Here is an 18,424-nt window from a genome sequence, read left to right as displayed (position 1 = left end):
TTATATAACATAAACCTATATATATAATATATAGACCACTCATAGAAATATAATATAATATATATCGACGCACGCATGCGCGAATATATTATATAATATATTATATATATCGTTCTTACACATACATATTATAGGTACTACGCAGTTGTGGTACCGACGGAAAGTACTACGGCCTGCGGGGTCGGCGGGAGGACGGAGAATAGAGATAAAGTTTTGCTCGACCGCGTCCTGCGGGATTACCGCCACCCCCAACGACGTCGCTCGCGCGCAAAGACCTCATATGGAAACCATCGTGCAAGGAAGACGCAGGTCGGGGGTTGTGGGTGGCGGGACGGGGTACATCTCGGAGCGCTTTATACACACACACATACACACACTCACACACATATATATATATATGAATACACGCCAAAGTCCCTTATCTAAGCCCTATACCCAGTTTCCTTTTCTTATATATATATACTATATATACACACGTCCAAAAATCCTTTGCTCTCTCCTGCACCCTGCACCGCGCCCCCGCTCGCGCAGCGGCAGACGCCGCCGGGCCCGGACCAGGACCGACGGTCGACGTTGAATGATGATTTTAACCCTCTTATCAGCTACTCATCCATTTCCTCTGTCGAGGCACACCACTACCGTATATATATATATGTAATATGTATATTTACTACCCGCCGCCCGTCGTAAACCCCTCTAACGCTTTTCCGCTGCCGTCGACTATAGGTTTCTCCTCCTTTCTATAGCCGCATCGCTCCCCCGCGGCTTTTTAGATTTAATGTATCCATAATGCGATACCCCCCGTCCCCGCGCGCCAACAACAACCGCCGCCGCCGCCGCCGCCGGGTTTCCGATGATCCTATATCCTTTGCGACCGCACACTGCACACACGCAGTTGCCTCCTGCACACCGCCACCACTACCCCGGTACCGGTACTGCACCAGATATCGTCTTGTCCGCCAGCATCGCGCTGTATATAAAAACCCACACACCCACATACACTGTTCATCACGACGGGCCCGCGTGTCGTGGCTTTTATATGGAAATTTCTAATCTGTCTTTTCATTAGTCGCAGCTATCTCTCCGAGAGAGTCGCACCCCGCACTATACACGTATATATTATATATTATAATATATAATATGTGTAATATATATATATATTATAATATATACGCAGCCTGCTACCGACACAGTCTGTTGTGTGCGTAAACCACAAAAACCGCATTGGGTTTTCGCCTCGTCCCTTATTATATTTATACACACACACACACACACACATAATATGAACTCTACTCTCGGTAAATATCATCCAACACCGCCGCCGGGTTAATTAATATTAATTTCCTGATGCGCATATATAACGCATATTATAACGATCACACACGCTATGGCGCCGTTATAAACTGTAATAATACATAGAGACGAGGAATAGAAGCAGCGCATATTATTCCGGCGTTACGGTGTGCATGTTCTTGGCCGTTGAAAGCTCGCCCGGTGATAAGCGCGTGTAAGAAGAAAAAGGGTTTTTTTCCCTCCCATGTTATTATGTATATATATATACATAATATGCTGCTAGACGACTGCTCGCGGGTCTTGTACGTAGTTCTATATAATATTATTACCATTATGTGTATATGTGCTCACATTGTAATATCGTCGATGCAAAGAACCACCGGAGGCTGTTCCGGAAGTCCGTGATGGATTCCAAACGCGCTGCTCACAATAATAATAATGTATTAATACATATATATATATGCTGCAGAAGTAGCATCGGCAACGTCAGCTTTGCGGGCTGTACACATATATATTTTGTCTTTCTCGTACTTATATTATACTTCTGCCATTAAAATATCACCAACGCGTGTGTACACTCTATATAGGTGTGTACACACACATACACCCACTCCGTGCGGTATAATATGTATATTATATTCGTATATAATACGGCGAATGTTATATTATGCATAATAACATTTATCTGCTGCAGTCGCGGTGCGCGGTGATGTCGGGGATCTCGAATCTCAACGATTTTTTATGTGTTTCGTTTGGTCGGAAGAGTAATAATAGTAATAATAAAAAAACACCGACATTCCGTTTACGGTTAGGCGATTTATGAAAAATCGAAGTCGGAATTACTATACATACGTAGGTAGATATGATTAGGTTATTTGATGTATTCACAGGTGCCCATATAGTTCCAATATTGCTTTTACATCGCTTGCCGCGAAATACATAATCCGAGGAATTTGAATACCACACCCGTCTTTTTTTATGATCATAACTTAAACCACGCGATGTGCAATTATACAGTATCATGTGATTATTTATAACCTTATAATTTATTTGTTATCTCCAATTGGCATTATACGACTCGATTAAAACCGTGATAAATATAACTATATAGTTTAATAGTTTGATGATAGTTAATTAACCCATAACGGCTTTTAATAGTTACACATTTTAACCTAAGTTCATTAGAACTTAAGGTGTTAAGATAATTATATAACTTTAGGCAATTATGTTTTTTTATATAATTTTGCAGTTCTCCAGTTCAAACACAAAATAACTGGTGTAAACCAAACTATTATAGTATTATGCGATAATATGATGAACGTCTACCTGGTACTTACAAATACCAACTTCCATTGGGAATTTGAGAATAATATGTTTTTTACAAACAATTTTATACTACACAACTTATGCAATATTTTACCTTTAATGTTACACTTACATTTTTATTCGTTTAAGTAGATACAACATAACATCGTGATTTAAGATCCCATTGTTTTGAAACAGTTTCAGAGCGTCTTTTTCCATTACAGGCAAGCTCCATAAACCCAAAATCGTTTACGGTACAAAAAATAATATCAAAATATAAAAAAATTAAAAAATAACCGATAATTGACAATTTATTATGTATAATATGAGTACTTCACCAAATACACGACGATGATCGATAAATATCAACGATAATCTGAACGAAAATAGAAAATATATTCCGCATGAGTTATAATAAAACTGTAATGGGTATAGTCCCCGAAGGGAACCGCAATGACGGGTTTCCAATTTTCAACCAATTTTTTTAGACTGCACTTCAATGTTGTCACTTGTCATATTATATTACCGTAGTGTGTCACTGTGTCAGAGCTCGTTATATATCCTATTTTCTGGTTAAAAATAATTCTATACTGCATTTTGAATTGTTATATTTTCGTCAAAATACGAATATAATATATTTGTGAGTGAAAAAATGTGGAATCATTACATTTTATTCATTTAACAATGAAGACTATATTAAAAGCATATGCCATATTACATTATATTGTATATATTATATTATAAAAATAGTTATTATGTATATAAAGTCTTAACTATAAGAGGATTGCTACATAGAGCTAAAATTACATACATTACTCGCGAAGACTTCAGTATCATGCGAACCATCTTCTATCACTATTACATGACGTATTAGAGAATTCTACAGTTTCAGATTAATATAAAACAACTCTATCAGGTTAGCAGTAAATTCCAAGTAACAAATTAGTAACAAGTAAGAATTCTTATGTTCAATTTAAGTATAGACTTAAATAATTATATCTAATTAACTACTCGTCTGAATTTCCATTTTTATTCATAAAAACTTTAAAATATATTTTTATCAGAAATATAAAATTAAGAATGTTTAAAAAAAAAAAAAATTAAAAAAAAAAAAAAATAAATAAAATAATACAAATATAAAAATAATTTTTAGTTCTTTGTAATAATAATTAAAATTATGTAAAAAACTATTTTAAAAACTATAATGCGTGTTTATTCATTTATTGATAAAAGAATCCTCAAATATTCTATAGTTAATTATATAACCCGTAGAATATACGTTTGTGGACTTAGTATTAGTGATGATATCTAAATCTGTTATAGTAAATAATTATAAGTTATAACTACTTTTATACAAATATAACATAATTAAATGTTTAGTATGTGCATTAAAATAGACACTATTCAATACATCAACGAATACAATGATATTATGAAAAAAGGTAATGAATACATTACGATCACACGGCATTATGAATAGGCAATTTGAGTACAACGCTGTTGTGAGTTAGTTTTATTCGTAAATAAATTATTATTATATTCTTATTGTGACGGGACTATCAAAACATAATCAAACCTTCGGGGCATCAAAAACTTACAATATTCACAAAAATAATGGATATATTAATGTTAATGATTTGCGTAGAATATTACATTGCAGCCGATAATGGCAAACTAAATATTATTATAATATAACTTAACTATTGTACGCAGGGTAGGCGTCAAACTATTATTTTAACTATTGCTTACATAGTATGTATTATAACGTTATATTATATATATATTTAATTGTAAAGATACTTTTGGCGGCAGAACAATCACTTTTGTGTTCAAGTTTGAAGTATATTTTCTTCGAAAAGCGACGTAGACAATTATTTCAGTTTTCTAAGTTTGTTGCGCAACGTGTGACACGGCGTAGTTAATGTATTTTAATTTACTAAATTCAGTTTCTAATGTTCATGGAAATTGTCTTCGAATAGTTCGCAAACTTAAGGCTGCAAAGCATTTTATGGGACCAGCGAGTGATCATTATTTTTAATTAAAGAAACGAACTCTTGCAAGTTTTAAGGCATAATATTATTTATCTTAATGATTAAGATAGTAATTATAATCATAATATTATTACTTGTTGAAATCAAACTTATTATATATGACTATAGTTGTAAATAATTTATATTGTATTTGATAGGTTGGTATATTTTTTGTTTATAACGTAGACGTAATATCATTTATTTAAAGCAATGTTTCCGCGTTTCAATAACTTCATGATAAGTGATAATTTAATGTGACTTTATGCAAGTACTAATTTTTTTAAGGTAGTTTTGTAGTGTTCTGGAAATGAAAAGTTTTGAGTTGATACAATTTATATTTATCCTGCAATTCAAATGTTTTAAAAAACGCCGTATACCCGATACAAAGAAATCTTCCAATCAAAACAAATTTTGAATATCTGAATTAACAAATAATTAATAGTGCAATTAATAATACCTACTTATCAAAGTACTATAATACTTAACAATGAACAATTTAAAATAATTTTGATTATTTTATTATATATTTTAAACATCATATTTATATAATTAATAATAAACATAATAAATTTATACGTGGGTATTAGATAAATTCATGTTCACGTCTGTTTTAATACTTATAAGTTATAATTTTATTTTTAAACCTTTAACTTGTTTATACATAATGATTTTATACCATAATATACTTAAAACATAATTATAAAAATAACCATTCGAAACTTTAATAAGCGGTTGTCGAGTTTTGCACATTTTTATTTTTTACGTAGGCAATTATTAACATGCGTATATAATAAGATTATTTTTCAAAGGGAAAAATTTGCTATATACAAGGGTTTTACGAGGAAAACTGTTTATGTGTGATATTTAAATAAAAAAAACCTTTCTTTAAAATAACACACGTGCATGTGTAATAATTGTATAAAAAGCCGTTTTTGCATGTATATAGTGTTTGTAAAACACATTTTTCACAATAATAATAACTCAGAAAGACAAAATGAAGACCCTTACAGTAAAAAAACTTTGTTACGCAAAATTTGAAATGAAAACATGTTCTCTCGGCAAGTATTATAAGTCTATGCGGATGTATGACATACTTTCTCATTACTTTATTAGTTTTAAAGTTCTAATATATTAGATTCTGAACGAATTGATGAATGTATTGATTTTACAAAGATGGGTGTTTTTTTCTGTTTTTGTTTTTTTTTGTGTCCGTGTACAGCATAACTTGTCGAAATAATGCTTAAATTTCAAACTTTGGGGGTGGTTTCTGACAGCAAAGTGAATATCTTTGGTTCATTAAAGAGGTCAAAAGTAAACATTTTCCTACAGTTTTCAAAAAAATCGAGAAAAACAAAAAAAAAAGGTGACGGAGAAACGGGATTTTTTACACAAAAGCAGTTTTTGACTAAATCGATTTTTTTATATGGCTGTAATTTAAAAACGAATCACTGAAAATACTTGATATTTTCACTAAATGTTTATACTAGTGTTATCTATATATAGTTAAATTTTTAGGTATAATTCACAAACATTTTTTCATGAGTAGTTTAAAGTCAAAAATGTAATACAAGATTTTCTATAAGTTTTACTTACAATAATTATAAAAGCACTTGAATTTCAGTGTATTTAGGTCATTAAAACATTTAAACATAAACCAACTTTTTCACTAACCACTGGAAATTATATCCTAGGCTGACAATCGTTTTCGTTTCGTTTTTTGTTTACATCGATACCTATCATTGGATTCAAATTTAATACATCCATTAAAATGACCTACTATACAGCAGAGCGTTACTCATTTGATCGCTTTTTTTTATTGTTAATAAAATTATGATTTTTCAATAACAATATTTAAGCATCACGTACGCACCACTTTACAAAATATACAATAATTATCAATGATGAATTGGATGTATTGAGTATCGACTTGACTTTTTTTTTTATTGATAATTTTCATTTCGTCGTCTTGAATTTACAACTCTGATATTATTATTCTTTCATATATTTACAAATATATCGTTTACAAATTGTAAGCAAGAAAGAAAAAGAAAAAAAAGGGTACCTATAATATTTAATATTATTTCAAGCTAACTGAAGACCAGCTTTTCTATAGTAATTTGAATGACGTTAGTAAAGACAACTTCAATTTAAGTTGTGTGAGAAAAAATACAATAAAAATGGATAAAAAATATGTCCCAGGAGGGGATTTACGCAACAAATGCAAATCTTCTGTGTGTTAAGGCCCACGATTCGTATTTACGGTTATGTACAAATGTCGAGACACTGATTGGTCGAATGTGCAGATTTCCAATGGATATAATTATTAGCTTATGAAAATAAATAACTATGTAAAAATCTAACGTGATCAAAGAAGATCCATATATTTTTTACCGTATATCAGTGTGAGTTTCCGTGCATATAATTCGTGCTCAAGTATTATAATAAATTATATTTTATATAAATAATATCTGTCTGATTTGGATTTTTTACTTTCTGTTTGATCAGGTCGTCGTGCAGAAATATTTCTGTAGATATCACAAAAATAAGTAACCCTTCAACCTCTTGAAATTATATTAACAAATTGAAAATAATATAAGAATATAACCTTCATAAAGTATAGTGATTAATGATGTTTTCACAGTTCAGTTCTTCAACATTCTCTCCGCTATTTTCCTTTTGGTTTGGTTCTTTTGGACTCCTGCGGCAAATGTTTGTCCATTCCATCTGTAGTGATTTGAAAATAAGTCTTACTTAATTAATTGGGGGAGATTGTATATTTCTAAATTTATTATTTATTAAATAACCATAACTTATATTACCTCTCTGATTCCAGTGTCGACTTGTTTGTTGAAATCGTGGCTTTCGTCTGAGATATAGAATTAGGTGACCGATTTATATTTTAAGTAAAAAATCTTTTTCTTTGAATCACTATACTTGTTAATTGTATTAATTTTTTTGATACACATTAATATATATATATTTAATTATTATACAAACATTTATAACTATTTAACTATATCTTCCTGTCCAGACGATCTGCGTAGTCTTTTAAACTCGCCTTTGGCCGTCTGTACAAGAAGACAATAATAACGCGAATGCCCGCCTGAACGGCAGACTGGAATTCTTATAATATGCTATCTTAATGTGTGTGTGTATATGTGTGTGTGCTTAATCTTAATTGCTAATAATTATTATAATTATTTTCTAAAATACTTAACATTTAAAAGATATGATGGCTTAAACGCACATCATTACATCCACCCTAGCCTTTTTGTGATGCGTCCTCGCATCAAAAGTTAAGGATAACATACAATTCCAAACCATAAAAAGCATGAAAGTTAAACAATGAAAAGTATAGAATTAGATAAATAATGTTTTTTTTTTTTTTTTTTTTTTTTTTTTTTTTTTTTTTTTTAAACATATTTGGGGAAAAAAAATATATATAAATTAAAATGAAATAATTCTAAAAATTACAATAAAAGTTATATAATTAAATATTTATATATATGTAATATAAAAAAAAAAAGGTATAATAATATTACAAATGTGTATATGTTTTCAAAATGATAATGAATATGCAACATTACTAGAAATTTATTACATTTTTTTTTTTTTTTTTTTTTTATTAAAAGGTTCATTCGGTTGAGACTTGAGTTGATTATATTTCTTGGCATTTATATGGATTATGCATATGACTGTGTAATTGGATTTCAAACTTTTTAACTTGTTAACTATATCTTCCTGTCCAGACGATCTGCGTAGTCTTTTAAACTCGCCTTTGGCCGTCTGTACAAGAAGACAATAATAACGCGAATGCCCGCCTGAACGGCAGACTGGAATTCTTATAATATGCTATCTTAATGTGTGTGTGTATATGTGTGTGTGCTTAATCTTAATTGCTAATAATTATTATAATTATTTTCTAAAATACTTAACATTTAAAAGATATGATGGCTTAAACGCACATCATTACACATCTCATATATACTTATGTATGTATTATTATTACATAGCCGTCAAGTCATGTTATACATTTATACCTTTCAAATACATAGTGAAATTGGATTATTCGAACTATATACGTGTGTAATATGCATTATGCACATTGAACGTATATTACACACAAAAGTGGACCGGTGGCATTCAATTATTAACCCTATGATTTTCGAGCCGTTTTGAGTATATACTGCTTTTATATACTATTTAATATATATATAAACGGTATGGGTAGAGACGTAGAGTAGGACCGTAAACAATTTCGCCAAATATAATCTCGAATGCAAACATGTTTAATGCGAAAACTTGGAGCCATAACGGATTTTTGCACAAGAATGAAAAACTAAATAACGACCTTCCGGCGCACAATAATAATTTATTATACATTTCACTAGTCTCTCTCGTATAAGTGTTCTTTACGTAATAAACAAGTAGGTGAAAAAACTAAGAAAGAAAAGAACACTTGTTTTATTATACTCGTTTAATTATGCACGAGAGAAGGTTAGGCGTATAACTAATATACCTATTTTATTTATTTGTCGAGTTTTTCGTATTTAAACAGTCTCGGAAAACAAAACAAAATCATATTATGCGTATTATTATTAATTTTAATGTGCATTTTATACCTCATATTAAAAGTTAAATCGATATAATTATTAATAAAACATTATGTTGTATAAATGTATAGCGTATGCCACTAGTGTTTTTATGGTTTAGGCTCGATTATTGGTATCCTTCATATGATTTATAATAATAACAGTAATGCCTAATGGCAATCGTGTTATTGTTCCGAACATTACTGTTTTATTTAAATTTTTTCGTACAGCACAAAAACCTTTAAATATTTATATTATTTACAATAACTTTGTATTTTAGCCAGAAAGTTTATTTTTAAACAAATTTCATAAATACATTTAGGTTTTATGGAGTATTTATAGAATAAAGTCCGATTTTCGGAACTTGAAAGTTTTTTTTTATAAGACATTCTGTGTAAATTAATCTTGACACCTATATTTTACGTGAATATAATATGACAGAAATGAAACTTTAACACGGGATTAACCCTTAGTCATATTTTACGTTTTAAAATCGTGTCGTGTACAAATTATGTGTAATTTATAACTACGCAAGTGTATTTTAAGCATTCAAATACAGTTGTACCTATACGAGAATAGCTCTTTTACAAATTGTTTTCGGTCAATTCACGTACCTCATGCTTAAATAAATTTAAATAATTTTGTTTTCGATTGATTATTATGAATAAAATTATAATATGACAATAATATGTATTGTGTTATTGAACATTTTATTATGTCAACTTTTAAGATTGTACAATATCACTTGACATCCCGAATTGAACGATTTAAGTTTTAATGTTTATTAATTAAACGTTGAAAATCTTAATATATTTTTCACTGCCATTGTTCAATATCGATTTAATTGATCAATAAATGACTATTATAGTGTATTGTAATTTTAATTGCTTATGTTTTTATATTTAATTAAAACTTACCAGGAAAATTAAAACTTTTCAAAATTATTACAAAGCGAACATTATCAATTCAAAAATATTAATGTCTAGGGAGTACTGAAATATAATGGTCTAAAATAACGTCTACTATTGTATATTATTTTATATAATAAAAATATTAAATTTTCAGTCTATATATTATTATTATACAACCTAACCTAACGAAAAATATATTATTTATTATACTACTCATTATGTGTTTGATACTATATATTGAATTTGTAAATATTACATTCTGATAATAATGATAAAAAAATAAAAAAAATAAATAATTTATAATAAGATTATGCATTGGCATTGGGTTGTAAACCATAAAAAATAATGTATATTTTAACATCTTAATTTTAAAAATAATTTTTTTTATACTTTAATTCTTAGTATTTACATATAATACATAGTCGATATTATATTTGTTTTTTATAATAATTATTAAATGTGTAATGATTATTATTATTATTTTTTTATTGATATTGGATGTTTTTAAATTGTAAACAGTGCGCTGAAAGCATTGGTTTTAAAACGGTGCATGTTTTTTGTGCCTATCATTATTTTTATAAGGTTCAGTAAAAATGTATCAAACTTTAACTTAGAAATTATTGGTACTTTTAGGAGTAAAAAGTATAAAATTTATACTAATTTTCAAAATGATCGGAGAAAAAAATATAGATTTTGTTTTCTTCTTATTATCAAAAAATTATTACCGTAGATAAGAAAGTTTCACCAAATATTTATATTAGGATTATCTAATATTTATATTATATGATATAATTTTCAATATAATAATAACCATGTGGATAAAAACTTTTTATCAATAATACTGAAACCTTAGTTTTGAATTCTTCGAATCTATTTTGAAATAGAAACATTCATTTTTATGTTCATTAACTGAAACTTTCGAATCATTAAGATTTAAAACTCTAATTTGAACTTAATTTTTCGAAGTATCGATGTTGTAATTATTTGATTAAATTAATTATAGTTAAGTTAATACTGTGGACATCATTTCGTATACAATTTTAAATAATATTGACGATGTATCAATTAACTCGAACACTTTAAGCGTATAAATCATACCTATAATATTATAGTTTGGTTTACGGTTAACTTTGAATATGGTTTCAAATAGTATAGTGAATAATTCTTTTATTATACAAGTTTTAAACAAGCGAGACGGAAATCATAAATACTTTGTACGACCGTCGACCTAAATGTTGAATGGAATTAATTATTTTTTAATATTTATACAGCATAATATTCATTTAAAAACGTAATATCCAAAATTAAAACCATTTGATTTGATATCATTATATATTTTTATTGTTACACTTTCCGGTTATACGAAAGATGTTAATATTTGAACTATACATAAACATTACATTACAAACTTACAGTGTATTCGTGTGTGTGTGTTTTTTTTAAATCTGATTAAAATGTAATAACTAATGATTATTTGTATGTATTACTCAGTTGATTTTTAAGTTACTCAATATTGTTAAAAGTTTTTAGTAACACATTTGAATTAAACGGTCCATTAATTGTGTTGTTACGATAATATAAAAAGTTTATTGAAACGATTAAGATAAAAAAGAATCCCTAGTCGTTTAATTAAATTCGTGCCGAAAAATAAAATAGTAAAAAGAAATGAACAGTTTTATTTAAGTGTTAATATTCACTAATATTTAAGAGATTGAGTACAAAATAAAAGTTTAAACTGTTATAAAGCAAATACACCAAAGAAAATAAAATGAAAGTAATACCACGAATAAATCAAAATTAATACTTTTTAAATACTTAATTTCACTGTTATTTATTACAAAACACAAACAAGTTTCTTTGTTCAAATTAGCGATGTTTATTCGTTCGCTTTCGTTTCATAATTTTAGACTCATTTACAAATAATTACGATAATATTTTGGAATACACATTTTAGGATATCACGTTGTAATAAGAGAATATTGTGCTGGCCTATTTTTTCTCTTTCTCTTACCTAAGTGTAACATGGTAAATTAGAGTTCAGCAATACCAATATTATGTTATTAGTTTTGATTATTTTTATACTATTTACTATTGATTTGTTCATTTGTTGATTTTTAATTTTTATGTGAGTTATAAACACATTTTTAAAATGCTCATAAGTCTCTCTAAAATTAAAATAATAATATGCTCTAAATAAAATTCTTACATTTAAGTTTGATCATAGGTCAGTCACTCTTAAAGTAAAGTTTATAACGCACATTTAAAACATAGTATGTATTTACATACATGCAAAGTTTATAATAATAATGTTGTTTACTTCATAGCACTCAGATTCTAGATTGCATTCTTAGAGAGAGAAAACAAATAGTGCGCTGACATCATTTTAAAATATTTTATATGTATTTCTCGGGAAAGACGTTTCCGTATTATTCTAAGAAATTTTCCTTATTTGCCAAGTAGGATGTCGATCTCTCTGTGTTGGCTGTGAAAGAGCTAAGTATTGGTAATTTTTAAATTCAATAATTTGTTTTATTTTTTATTTTTACTATTAGTTTATAGTATAAACTATGACACTTCAAAAATTAAAATATATAAATATTATTGACACAATATATTATATACAGTATATAAATATAAAATAGTATAGCCAGTATAGGTTCATAGTATTATATACAATAAAGATAATTAAGATGAGAATAAAATATTATGAATTTAATACAATTTATGTATATTTTATAGATACTATATTAATTATATTGATTATATTTGTTATTCAATCGTATTTTTCCTACTGTCAATTTAAATTCTACTAGTCGTTTGAATATGTTGAATATGGAATAATACCTGAGTGACTACTGCTAGTGACGCTGAAAATGCTGTAAAGTAGAAACTGTATGTTTAGGGTAAAAGAGAGGGTGACCCTCCCCAGAAAACGTAATACACACACACACACACATAGAGATCTACGACTAACACGCAGTCACATACACTTCACAAGCCATAACACACAACACACACACACACACATACACACATACACATACATAATCAATGAAAGGGTCTCTGGTTTTGCGCATACGCTGTCGGACCCCCGAAAAGTAAGTTTGACCCACGCGCGTCGGGGCATCGGAGACGTCGTGTTTGTAGAAGGGAGTAGGGAGGAAAGAGAGAGAAAATGGATAAGATCGAAAGAGAAAGAGGGACAGAACTTTTGTCCACGACACGCGTGCAGATATCCCACTTCCATCCCTGCTTCCTCCAAACCATCCCTCTACTCGCCCACTACTCCTGGTCCGCCCATCGCTAGGACGCGGGCCACCGCTGCTGCTGCCGTCGGACACCCTTGCATGCCACGCGGGCAAAATCGATCGAGGATGCCACCGCACGGTCGTACGTTCCTATATATAGTATAGAGCCCGCCCCCCCAGTCGCGATCGTATCCTTACTTCGACGATCGTTATGTATAATATATAAGACATAATAACAGTATATAATTTGTAAAATGTATTATCGTTTATAGTATGTGGTGTATAATATAGCTTAGCCGCTTATAGGTTAAGCGCGTCCGCCGGTGTTCACGATAAATTAATATGCACTTAAATATTAATTGCAATATAAAGTATATATGTATATATATGACATACAACTATCTATATAGTATGCCATTATCGTGTATTCGTGTACATTATTATTAACTGGATACCTGGTTCGAGAATCGTACACACGAGTGTGGTGTGGATCCACCCCTTAAGAGTTTTTTTTTTTTTTGTGAATTTGCAGTTGCAAGTAAACAACAACATTCACAACAGTCTGGTAAAAAAAATATTTAAATACAAAAACTAACGATTGAACCAATCAAAGTTTTTCCTAGTAGTTTTAATGTTCTATATAGTATTTGCCAAATTGTTTCACTGGTATACGCTACATTATTTTTCTAAATTATATTAATTTAATCAAACTATTTGTTTTTATATGCGTTATATAATATATATATATAAATAAATCAAAAACCAAAAGAGTTTCAGTTCAAATTTGATATTTCTGGTATCTTGGGCTCTATAGATTTTTATACCGACTTAATATGGCTACTGGAATGGAATAATTTCATAACCATTGTGTTAAAATCATGAGCGTAGGCGTAGGTTAGGATATATTTTTTGAAGGGGTTTTGGTCTAGATATACATTGAGTTTAATTCACAATATTTATTTTAAAATTGTTTTATCTTTAATTTCGTGGAGTGTTTGGATACCCCCCCCCCCCTACCTACGCCAATGATTAAAATATATGATGTCAACAAATAAATTTTCGAATTATAACAAAAAATAACTTAATTATAATTAAATTTTTGTAAAAAATGTAGAGAACTTAAAGGCATCAGAATTATGATATGTATAAAATATTTTTATAAATTGAATAATTAATTAAAGGAAAGCCCATAATAGGTTATATAATATAGTTTATATCAGAACTTAAATAGTCTTTGTATCTACGTATATACTATGTATATTATTTATTTTTGTTTCTCATCATTAAATTTATTTCATTTATTATGTTTAAAATTATGTTAGTAAAAGTAAATGATGTTTAAAACTATTTCTGTATTCATATTTGAATAAATTCTACAATCAACAGTTTGAAACAGCATTTTTAAACGAATAAATACGTACAAATGTTTTCAGATTACAGTCTACAGAATACAGATGATATATTATAGGCACTTTAGCTTAAAATTATATTAAAATGAGTCCAAGAAACAACATTATAATATTATAATGTATAGCCATTAATTCTGACGCAAAGAATTTTTCATACAGAGTTTAAAAGTTTTTTTTTTTTGATTTGTGTCATTGCATACAAAGTTTTGAAAAGGATTTTCGTAAATCTATGTACATTGACTGGTGTTTAAGTGAAAATTATTAAAAATATCATAACAAGTATTATTATTTAAAATGTTTTTTTTATTAACTGATGGATATCTACATTTGATAAAACCATTCATATTATATCTCATATTATTATACTACATTTATGATGACAAATAATTTAAAAAAAAATTTATTCGTTCTGGAAATACGTTTTTTTAGATTGTTAAAATATAAATTAAGCTAAGTTGTGCAATGGTATTTAAGTGTTAATTAATTTAGTATCATGTAGTATAATATATAGATTATATTATTATACCGTTTAAAAAAGTTTGAAAATGGACTCATTAATACAGAATTAAATATATCATTTTTTCATTTTAAAATATATATTAAAATAATTAATGGTGAAAATGTGTTAATTAATTTTTAAAATCTTGTAATACTATATACAACTTTTTCTTCAAGATTAAAATTTTATTTATTATTGGGATTGTTAATTTAGTCTCATACATATTTTTTTATGTACATAACAAAGATTTTTTACAATAAAGATGTATATTATAATTTATAACATTTTTAATAGTCTATTATGTATGCACTAATTTATTATCTAAAAAGGATTGTACATTATTAAAAATTTAATTTAAATATTTACTATATATTTTGAAGTATACACAAATAATAACAATAATATGTATTATGAAACTAAATTTAAAAAACATTTTTCTGGACGAAATGAGAGATTTATTGATTATATAATGATATGTATTTTTTAGTATGTCTATATTTTTTTTTTTTTTTTAGTTAAGGACTCCTCTAAAATATTACACACATCATTCTAATATACCAGTGATTTGATGCTAATTGTACTTACTTTAAAACTTTAAAACTTTAAAATCTCATAAGTTTATTCTTGATTATCTGGTTATGATGTCTAATTTCAACGTCAGGATGTGTTTAAAATACGGGAAACTATAAATCATAACTATACAGATACAGTTACATATATATTTATAAAATGAATTAAAAACTAAACATGGAGATCATTACAGCGAATTAATTTTATATGGCACTAGGGTTAATTTATAATATAATTGTAATAACAGGATAATATTATTATCCTAAAAATCATGAATATTATAGGTATCTAATTTTTTAATTTCATTATCGTAGGTATACATAAAGTTAAACATCGTTAATTTTTTACTTCATCGTTTTTTTATGACAGTTATGTTAAGAGTAGTAAATTTTGATGAAATGCATATTTGTAATATACGAAAAAGAGGCTGCAGTTATTCAAATTCCATTTCATAATTCAGATACTTATTAATATATCTATTAGTAATTTATTTTCTATTAAAAATACATTATGTTGGACTAATCTTTGTCAAAAAGTTACATTGTTTATGATAAGTAGATAAATATAAGTACACAGTTTCATTAGAAGAAAAATCATTATTTTTCATTAAAATAACCGATTTTGTGAAATTATAACATCAAATATTTTTAATATGTATTTAAGATTGCATTAAGAACAACTTATGAAGAACTTCATAATATATTTTCAAGCTTTTTGCCCAAAAAAAAAAAAAAAAAAATGTATTAACTTAAGTCGAAAATATTGAAATACTATAATTGAATATCGATTGTACGTTGTAATTTATAAGATTACTATAATAGATTGATGGTTAATGCATGTGTGAAATTTAAATTCAATAAAATATGATTAACTTAAATTTTTCTGAACTAAAACAGTTGGTTTACTTAATATCATTAATATAGTATATACCTATAGTATGGTATAGGTTGTATAAATATTATGGAAATATCATTTTGCGACTTTTTTATAAATTGTGAAATATTTAATGTGCACTTGAATAAAAAAAAATAACTGAACTTTTAATTTATTTAGTTGAGTTAAAGAATTCAATACACAGGCTGAAATTTAGAACGAAATATAATTTTAAAATAAAACGAAAAAAAAGTTTTAATTATTGAAATTTAAGTTTAAAAAATCGAGAAACTTGTTTTCTGTGACCATTTTATTGTAAAATATTTTTTAATCGAGCCAATTTAGTTTTTAAATGGTGATATATTTCAATGCTTTTTACTTTTTCAAATTTTTCCTCATATTTTTAATACCAAACTTTAAAGCAAAACATTCCTTATGCAAATTTAAATGTACAAACACGAATATCAAATTAATAATGGTAAAGTTTTCTTTATAATTTTATAAACATTGAAAGTTTTGACGACCACTTCACACCTCTTAAGTAAACTTTACATTTTTTAAAAAAATAAAGAAGTAACTATTACTTAAAGATTCATTCATGATTTTTATAAAATACATCTGCATTTTTTATACGTATTTCCTATATTTTTATGGATATTTTGCGGTATAATACCTGTAATATTACTATTACTAATTATTTATTTATTTTTTGGTTAGATTTAACTTATAATCTTATAATATTTCAACCTACTTTATAAATTATAAGGTAAGTTGAAATAATTTTTTTTGAAAACTAATCGCATAATATTATACCTATAGCAATCATCATAATATTATTTCATATATCTATTAGTACCTGTTATTAACTTAAAAATCAATATTAATATACAATAGAATGGTGTGATTAAGTTTATGTTATAAATAGAAAGTTGCAATGTGCTTAGCGAACAATAACAAACGTAATAATAAAAAATTTTAGTCTCTATGAATAATATATAATTGTTTTTTTGAATTACAGCAAAACAACTAAGATTGGTTTTTTTTAATATTTGAACTTTAAACGCTCATTAAGTATTTATGTTTATTTACTTTATTAAGTTTTTGAAACCAGAAAGAATGATTCATGTGGAACATTGTATTAAATTATCATACTATTTTGTCGAATTTACAATTTTTTTATCATAAAATATAAAAAAACTTCACTAAAAAAGTCTAGTGGACAGTTTAAAATAAAATAGTTAAAAAAGAGCTAAAATATTTTGAAAATTATATTATATCTACAATATTCTACTATTATAAATATTTGTTGAAATTTTCGAGTATTCACAGGAGTTTTTTCCTGATTATTTTTATACTCACATTTTAGTTTGTTTTTTACTTTTGACACTTTAAATACCAACTATATCTAATTTGCTACCAAAAATTAATCTCAAAGTTGAAGATTAAAACATTTTAAAATATGGTTTCGAAAGGTGATAAGCGATCTTTAACAAAAATACACCCACATAAACCATTATTTAAATAAATAAATTCGTTGCTTTTGCTTAAAATCCAAAAATAATAATATATATATTCTGAGTTAAGTTTTCCTTAAAAAACTTAATTTTTTGAACTTTGAAAGTATTATGAAACTCTTAAACATATTAGAAATATAAGATCATCCTATTTCTGTTTTTTTTTTATGACGATTGTGT

General features: G+C 27.3%; 1 long non-coding RNA gene across 1 annotated transcript; it reads right to left on the bottom strand.

Moving 5' to 3' along the window:
• Positions 1-11,848: 11,848 nt before the first annotated feature.
• Positions 11,849-12,697, bottom strand: LOC126550118 (uncharacterized). The gene is made up of 3 exons (XR_007604166.1): positions 12,449-12,697; positions 12,221-12,296; positions 11,849-12,142 (listed from the first exon to the last, which is right to left on the bottom strand). It is a non-coding gene; the product is annotated as an uncharacterized LOC126550118 (long non-coding RNA).
• Positions 12,698-18,424: the final 5,727 nt, after the last annotated feature.

The sequence above is a fragment of the Aphis gossypii genome, chromosome 2, assembly GCF_020184175.1.
Source record: "Aphis gossypii isolate Hap1 chromosome 2, ASM2018417v2, whole genome shotgun sequence".
Taxonomy (NCBI): domain Eukaryota; kingdom Metazoa; phylum Arthropoda; class Insecta; order Hemiptera; family Aphididae; genus Aphis; species Aphis gossypii.
The sequence above is the reverse complement of the archived record's forward strand: the minus strand, read 5'-3'. Positions and strand labels throughout refer to the sequence as shown.